The following is an 8,114-nucleotide window of genomic DNA, read 5'->3' on the forward strand; positions in this document are numbered from 1 at the left end:
ACTGGGTCGAAATTACCCAGGATTCAGCAAAAATTGCCCAAAATTACCCAAGCTTCCTGAAAATGCATTGAAATTTGAAAAATATGTGTTTTTCGCATGTATAGTTTCCCTTAGTTCAATTTATCAACCATTTTTATTGTAATTGTTTGTGTTAATAAAGCCCCATTCCCGGCAAAATTTCAATTTTTAAGAAAAATCTAATTTTTGTATAATGTTATAAAGATTTATAAATATAATACGGAATTGCTAGTTTAACTGAATTTAGACATTCCTAAGAATGAAAAAAATGTAAAATAAGACTGAAATTTGATTGTTTGTGTTCCCAAGGTAATTCAACAAAAGGACGCACATCTCCGCTCTCGAACATAGCGCGTGCGTACAGTCCTTTGATCTTTACTGTGGCATCGACAATCCGATACTAGTTGCGAGTACAGCCGTCAATTATTATTCTATGCGTGCCATTCGTTTTATGGTGTTAGTTTTTATTTTATTAATTTTGGGTACTTCGCAAAGTCTGTTACATTTGATTTTTTTTTACCGCGAGCTTGTTAAATGCTTCTATAAACTGCAATTTGATACACATCTAGATGTGTATAAAAAATGAAAAGTTATAGCAATTCAAAATTTACGAATTTTATAAAATTTCATGTTCTTATGTAACATTAATCTGTCATTTTGACAATGTTGGCATAAGGTGCCGAGGACGAACATTTGAGTATATACCGAACATTTATTAATTTTTTCTGCGAAGTGAGTCTCATGAACGACAATTCACCACAATTTTGGTAAAATTAATGTTGAAATGAAGAATATATTTCAGTCTAATGTTAGTGCAAAATATCATTAGGCCTTTGTAATCACCGCACGACGCGCGACTAACATGGCAACTAACACGCGCGTGGGTAAATCGTCACGTACGCTGACGGTTTATGGTCTGGTTGCAATGGTTTTTGTGACGTTCAGCGTGTAGGGACGCACGTGCGCCTAGAATGTCGATGCCAGAGTTATAACCTTTGATGTCCCGAGATGTGCGTCCTTTTGTTAAATAGACCTTTCCGCTAAGCCCCGCCCCTTGGATATTGTTGCTAAGGTCCCACAAACAACATCATTTTGTAGAAGAAAACATGGCTGGCTGTGCGGTCGCGGGCACAGAGTGGTTGTTAGGTATTCCAGACAATATCTGTTTTACGTTTCTGCCGAATCATAAAAATGTATCAGAAAGTGTCTTAAAAAGAGGTCTAAATTACTATTTGCAAGTATACATTCATATAATTAAAATAATGACACTAAAACTAAGTTGATGGAAATTACTGGCGATTGATGCGGTGTAGCGCTTGTTGCTATTCGGATGTCGTTAAGTACGCACTGGTGTTCACGCTGATGAACTTCTATAATCGTCATCGGCGTGTAGCGTAGAACACTAGTGCGTACTAACTTCAAATACCGCTTATATTGGCACTTCGATAGTCGACGTACACTAAGATAGACCAGTTATATATTTCTCGTTCCTAAGTGTCCGTAGGACCAGTTTGTCATCTACCACGGTAAGTGGAAATACAGTACTTATCTATTATGTTAGTTACTCTATAGACGACACGTTAGTGATCGATTCTATAATGGCGACGAGGATTTAAGAAGACTTAATGTCTTGGGGGCGTGTTTCAATACTTTTTTGGCGATTCGCCGAAAAGTTTACCGCTCAATTTCGCCACACTTTAGGTTTGATGACAGGAACACCGCCAGAATAAGGCTTCGGGTGTTGCCTCAAAGAACTTGTGCATTATTTTTATGTTAGAATACCGACAGAATAAAGATTGGGGTATTCGTCCTTTTAGTGTCGAAGGAATAGGATTCGGGCACAACGTTATTTATTATTTAGATCTTGATTTCTGTGAAATTGGTCGTATTTTGTGTTAGAACATCGCCAGAATAAAGCTTCGGGTGTTCGCTCGTACCGTCGGAATAAAGATTCGGGTACAAACCAAAATTTTAGTTAGTGTTTCAAGCAAGAGTCGGCAGCATTGTAACACGTATTTTATGTTTATTTATTATTTACTAGCCGCATTAGTGTAAAATAATTAGGCGTAGCATAATTATTAGATCCTAGGTGATCCTAGATAAATTTTTAAACCTAGCTGCGCATTAAGAATATTTTTACGAGTGCAAACGGTGTCGAATACTTAGTGCGCCGCCATTTGATTGGAGGCGAGTAGAGACTGTCTGACCAATGACGACATTTTACGTTGCACGCGAAAATCTTCAGCTTGTTGCTGGGGCGCGTTGGCCAATGAGAGACGAGGTGGGCGGAGCTACACCACGCCGTCATTCATGGCTCAGCGTAATTTTCTCTATCGGTGCGCTGATGGAATGGATACGGTGAATTAATAGTAACGCCTTAATTTCTTTTTGTAAGTTTTTTTTTTATTGTTCAAGATGATGCTTTTTAAATAGTAAGTATTTCTTTTCTTTCTATTGTATTATTTAGGAGTGTTAGTTGTTTATATTATATTGATAGTTAGGATATCTTTGCAAATCAATTTTAGCAACTAGAGTAGCGACGGAATAAAGCTTCGGTTACTCTCTCTCTAGATTTGATAGATGTTTAATATATTCTATCGTTTTATATATTTAGGATAATTTTACATGTCAATTTTGACGATCTGGATAGCGACGGAATAAAGCTTCGGTTATTCTCTTTTCAGTCTTGATCTGTTTAACTTATTCTATTATTCTTAGTTAAGGTATTTTTATACGTCAATTTTTGCGACTAGAGTAGCGACGGAATAAAGCTTCGGTTACTCTCTCTCTCTAGATTTGATTAACGTTTAACGTACCTAATGACATTTATACAGTTTTATTTATTAATTTATTTTTTTTTTTTTTTTTGGTCATGTTATTTTAGTTGACGTTAGTAATAGTTGTTTGTGATTATTATTTCTTTATTGACCTAATTATTGTTATAGATAATAGTATTGATTTATCTAAGTTTTTCTTTTCTTTTTTTCTATCAATAAATATTTTTCCGAGTCTGTGTGTTTTATTTTATGATTACTGTCTTGTATGTTCTTTATTCTTCAATATTGTTTCTATGATAATTGTCTTGTGTGTTCTAAATTCTTAAATAATTATCTTCATAATAAATTAAATATGGTGTAAACTCAAATGCGATTACAAGTATGTTAGCGTGATTATTCGTGATTCGGGCGGTCTGACGTTAAGCACAGTATCATTCCATCGCGTAAAGAGATGAGTTACGTTATAATTAAATAATATATAGTATAGTCTTGCATAATAGTTTATACTTTAAGTAAAATTCTAGTATGATGTAATTTAATGCGCAATGTGTAAGAGCCGGGCGTTTATACTGTTTCACCTATCCATCCACAGCGATGCAGACCGATTATGAGCATGAAATGTTGGAAAGTCCAGCAATTTCTATTAACTTTGGGAAGAGGATACGCCATTTTAAGGGGCTACCAGAGGCTACAGTGGAGAAGATCTATCGTTACCGTGATCTGTACGGTAATATTCACTCCTTGGATGAGTTCAAATTTGCGATTCAGGGTGAAATAGTGAATGTGGATAATTTGTTGGTGGATTATACACTGAATCCGCGATATGCCCATGGAGGTATACGCAATGAGGGTAATGGCCCTAATGGTTTAGGCGATGCAGATGGGGAATTAGTCACTGGTGAGGGAGATATCGCTCAGCAGAATGAGGATGACTTGGGTCCCATAATGCCTACAGCCAGGGATGGTTATGCCGGACGGGAGCAATTGCTTGATGTTCGTGACGCCGGTGGTTATGATCGTAATTATTTTGACGACTCTACATATAGACGTGCTCATCATGATCATGTTATGTTGGATGGTCGAGAAGCTGGTTATCCTGAAGGCGGTCGAGAGTGGCCGCGTAATAATTATGTTCCGGGGGGAAATGATCGGAATCCTGATTACGGGCGACAACGCCCAATGCATCAAGATATGGGAATAGGTGATCGGAATTCTTATGTTCCGGGGGGAAATGATCGGAATCCTGATTACGGGCGACAACGCCCAATGCATCAAGATATGGGAATAGGTGATCGGAATTCCAGGAGATATGATAATGGTTACCAGCGTGAAGAAGCTCATAGACGTCAACCTTTCAAACTACTAAAACACCTTGAATATTCGGGACGTGATGACTGGAATGTTTTCAAGGATCGTTTTGAATCTTATGCTAGAACCAGTGAGTGGGATGCTAGTGAGAAGAAAGAGGCGTTTTTCTTAAGCATGAAGGGAAAAGCAGCGTCTTATCTACAAACATTATATACTCTTCATGGTGACGCTATAGCTTACGATGATATTGTGAAGGCGTTTAATGGATATTTTGGCTATGACGAACCACAGTCAGTTCTTGCTGCAAAATTTCAACAACTGAAACAGGAGGATCGTGAAACCTTGCATGATTGGGGTTCTCATGTCCTGAAGGCGGCAGCAAGAGCATATAAAGGGGGAAACACTAATGACTGGATTCAAGAAACAGCAGCGATGCGTTTATGCATGGGTTGTCAAGATTCTGAGGCAGGCGGATACGCCGGGCTTCAACGTCCGGTTGATATCAACAAGGCTATACATCTCATTGAGTGGTTTAAGTGTGTTAAGGGCAAGTCTAGTCAACCTAAATCATCTACATCTGAATCTAATCCTCTTCAATCAAAAATTTGCCAGGTATCTAATCCTAGTGACATCGATTCTCAAAAATCAGTTTCTGAAGAAATGGATCAGGGGTATATTAATGAGATGAGACGTAATACAAATTGGCATCGACCAAATAAGTTTGGGCGACAGTATTCGCCCGCACCACAGCGTCGTGAGTATAATGACACCAGGGGTAAAGGAAGTGATAATCAGGGTGATTTGAGTTCCCGTATAACAAGCATAGAACAGATGGTGGCAACGTTAACTAAACGTTTTGAGAGGGTGCTGGAAAAGTTGGATGCACCGAGGCAAGATCGACACAAATCCCCAGTCCGACGCAAATCACCAGAGCGATCGGGAGAATGCTATTCATGCGGGGAGGAAGGTCACTATAGAAATGATTGCCCAAACCGACAAGCCGTGGAAAGCTCTATCAAGAAAACAGTGAGGATAAGGAGTCCAGGCCGTGAATCTAATTTGTCTTTAAACAATTAAGGGTCGAGTCCGACCATAAATCATTGTGTAACAAACAGGGCGAACTCGCTCTTATTAGTGTGGGTCCAGTTCGTAATGAGGATCTGGAATCATTAATAGTTCAGAGAGTAAAATCTGATTCATTGTTACATACCAGAGTCACCGTTGATTCGACAGTGATTGATGCGGTAGTAGACTGTGGGGCTACCGTGAGTATATAGCTGAGAACGTTTATCGTGCGCTTAATCCTAAACCACCTACGGTGGGTAAAATTAGACTCTTAATGGCAGCCAAAGGTGCTTGCATGCTAGGGCGAAAAGTCGGCCCGGTACAACTCAAAGTGGGAACAACCAACTAACCCATGATTTTGCATGTGGCACCAATAGAAGATGATATGCTATTGGGTCTAGATTTTATGAAGGGTAATCAGGCGGATTTAAATATAGGTGAATTGAAGTTAAAAATTGGCGACAGCACGGTTCCACTGTACAGCACGAACGGAACGTGTCCGCCATCAATATGTAGAGTAGTTGTGCAGAAACGGCGAGTGATACCACCTAATTCTATAACATTTGTAAAATGTCATCTTGAAGCTGATTTGTCCGATTATATTATTGAACCGCATCTACATCAAAGTTTAATTATACCCAAAACTCTACATACCTTAGGCGATTCGCCTAAAATTTGTGTGGTTAATACCACTGATAAGTATATTACGTTAAGTAAGGGACGTGGAATAGGTACTGCGGAGGAAGTGGATGTCCAGGTTCCGGATATTAGCTCATCTCCATCTAATTCTGGTACCGGTAATGATGAAATGGCGAATACGCCAGAGCATGTAAGGGCGATGTGTAAATCGTCAACGGAAGACTTGCCAGAGGACCAGAAGGAACAAGTACATCATCTCCTTACTGAATTCAGTGATGTATTTGCGAAGAATCAGTTCGACATTGGGGAGGTACCCCATATTGAGCATCGCATCGATACCAAAGATGCACCGCCGGTTAGACAACGTTTACGGCGTACTCCACTACATTTTGCGGGAGAAGAGAAAAAAGAAATAGATACAATGCTTAAAGGCTGTCTCTTATACACATCTAGATGTGTATAAGAGACAGGTTTAAGTGTGTTAAGGGCAAGTCTAGTCAATCTAAATCATCTACATCTGAATCTAATCCTCTTCAATCAAAATACTAGATGATTGCCTAGATACTTTAGCTGGAAACCAATGGTTTTCTAAATTAGACGCAATATCTGGGTATTGGCAGGTCAACCTGAACGCCGAGGACCGCAGGAAAACTGCGTTTGTAACCAAGTATGGTCTTTACGAATTTGTTAAAATGCCGTTTGGTTTATGTAATAGTCCGGCGACGTTTTCAAGAGTAATCAGCATGGTTTTACGCGGGCTGAGTTGGCAAACAGCTCTAGCGTTTTTGGATGATGTTGTAATTCTAGGCAAATCATTCAAAGATCATTATGATAATGTAAGAGAGGCTTTAGGGCGTTTTCGCCAATTTAATCTTAAGCTCAAACCTAAGAAATGTATTTTCTTTCAAAAGAAGGTAGAATTCCTGGGGAGAATGGTATCAAAAAATACGATTGAGATGTCGGATACCGATATTGAGGCAATCAACGACTGGCCAATACCAAGAAGCTATAAAGATGCCCAAAGATTTCTTGGGTTGGCAAATTATCATCGTTCATTTATTCCGCATTTTGCAGAATTGACTCGATCTTTGTACACCATTGCAAAGAAGGGGGAATTCCGCTGGGAAGCTGAGCAACAATCGGCTTTCGAGGCGATCAAGAATAAGTTAAAGCAACCCCCAGTACTTTCTCTTCCAAATTCACAGGACATGTTTGTCTTGGATACTGACGCCTCTGATCAGGCGATAGGAGGGGAATTGCTACAGATCCAACATGGTCAGGAGAGGGTAATTGCATATGCCAGCCTTGCATTATCTGCAGAACAGCGTCGTTATTGTACGACGAGGAAAGAACTGCTGGCTATAGTTAAATTCACACGACAATTCAGGCATTATCTTCTGGGTAAACCATTCAAGGTGCGTACTGATCACAGTAGTCTCACATGGCTTCTTCGGTTTAAGGAACCACAGGGTCAACTGGCTCGCTGGATTGAGGAACTCAGTCAGTACGTGATGGTGGTCGAACATCGACCAGGGAAGAAACATGTTAATGCTGATGCATTGTCGCGAGCGCCTGAAAAGGCGAATCATTATAAGCATGGAGTCGATCTTGACGATTTGCCTTGCGGTGGGTGCAAATATTGCCAGAGAGCGCATCAACAATGGGCGACTTTTATAGAAGACGTGGATGATGTTATTCCGTTATCTGCTACACCTGATAAAGCACCTATACTGGTATCATCGCAAGTAAATAAAGTGATCACGAGGAATTCTGTTCCACTATGTTGGGGATTGTCTGTAACGGAAATTGAGCAAGTACAATCTCGGGATGAAGAATTAGCACCAACACTGACATGGTTAAAAGATGGCGTATCGCCGTCTAATAATGAATTATTCTCAGCCGGGCAAGCTGCTAAGCATTATTGGTTGAGTAAAGACAGAATGTGTCTAAGGGACGGTATCGTTTTCATCAGAAATAAGCACACTGAAGATCAGTTGTTGTTATTACCCAGGGAGTTGGTCAAAGAAGTGCTATATAGGTACCACGATTTACCATCTGCTGGACACCAAGGCGCGAATCGTACTAAACTTCGCCTTAAACAAAGATATTACTGGTATGGGATGACTGGCGAGATCGAACGCTATGTCACTGGCTGTGAAATCTGTAATCGCCATAAGAAAGGAAATAGTAAATTAGGGCGTTTCCAACATGTTAATTTTCATTCGGGTATTCCGATGGAAAGAGTACATGTGGATTATACAGGTCCATATCCTAAGTCCGATCGTGGGAACATTTATGTTCTTATGG

At 39.7% G+C, this 8,114-nt stretch overlaps 1 protein-coding gene across 1 annotated transcript in view; it reads left to right on the top strand.

Annotated features, from left to right (window-relative positions):
* The first annotated feature begins 1,115 nt into the window (after window positions 1-1,115).
* The window catches only part of LOC117100364, an 8,823-nt gene continuing 1,824 nt past the window's right edge, over window positions 1,116-8,114 (top strand). The window contains exon 1 of the mRNA XM_033240032.1: window positions 1,116-1,544. The gene's annotated coding sequence lies outside the window, so the exon portion shown is untranslated. The remainder of the gene's footprint in view (window positions 1,545-8,114) is intronic.

The sequence above is a fragment of the Anneissia japonica genome, unplaced genomic scaffold (assembly GCF_011630105.1).
Source record: "Anneissia japonica isolate Jap-2015-1 unplaced genomic scaffold, ASM1163010v1 scaffold14602_len11121_cov146, whole genome shotgun sequence".
Classification (NCBI taxonomy): Eukaryota; Metazoa; Echinodermata; class Crinoidea; order Comatulida; family Comatulidae; genus Anneissia; species Anneissia japonica.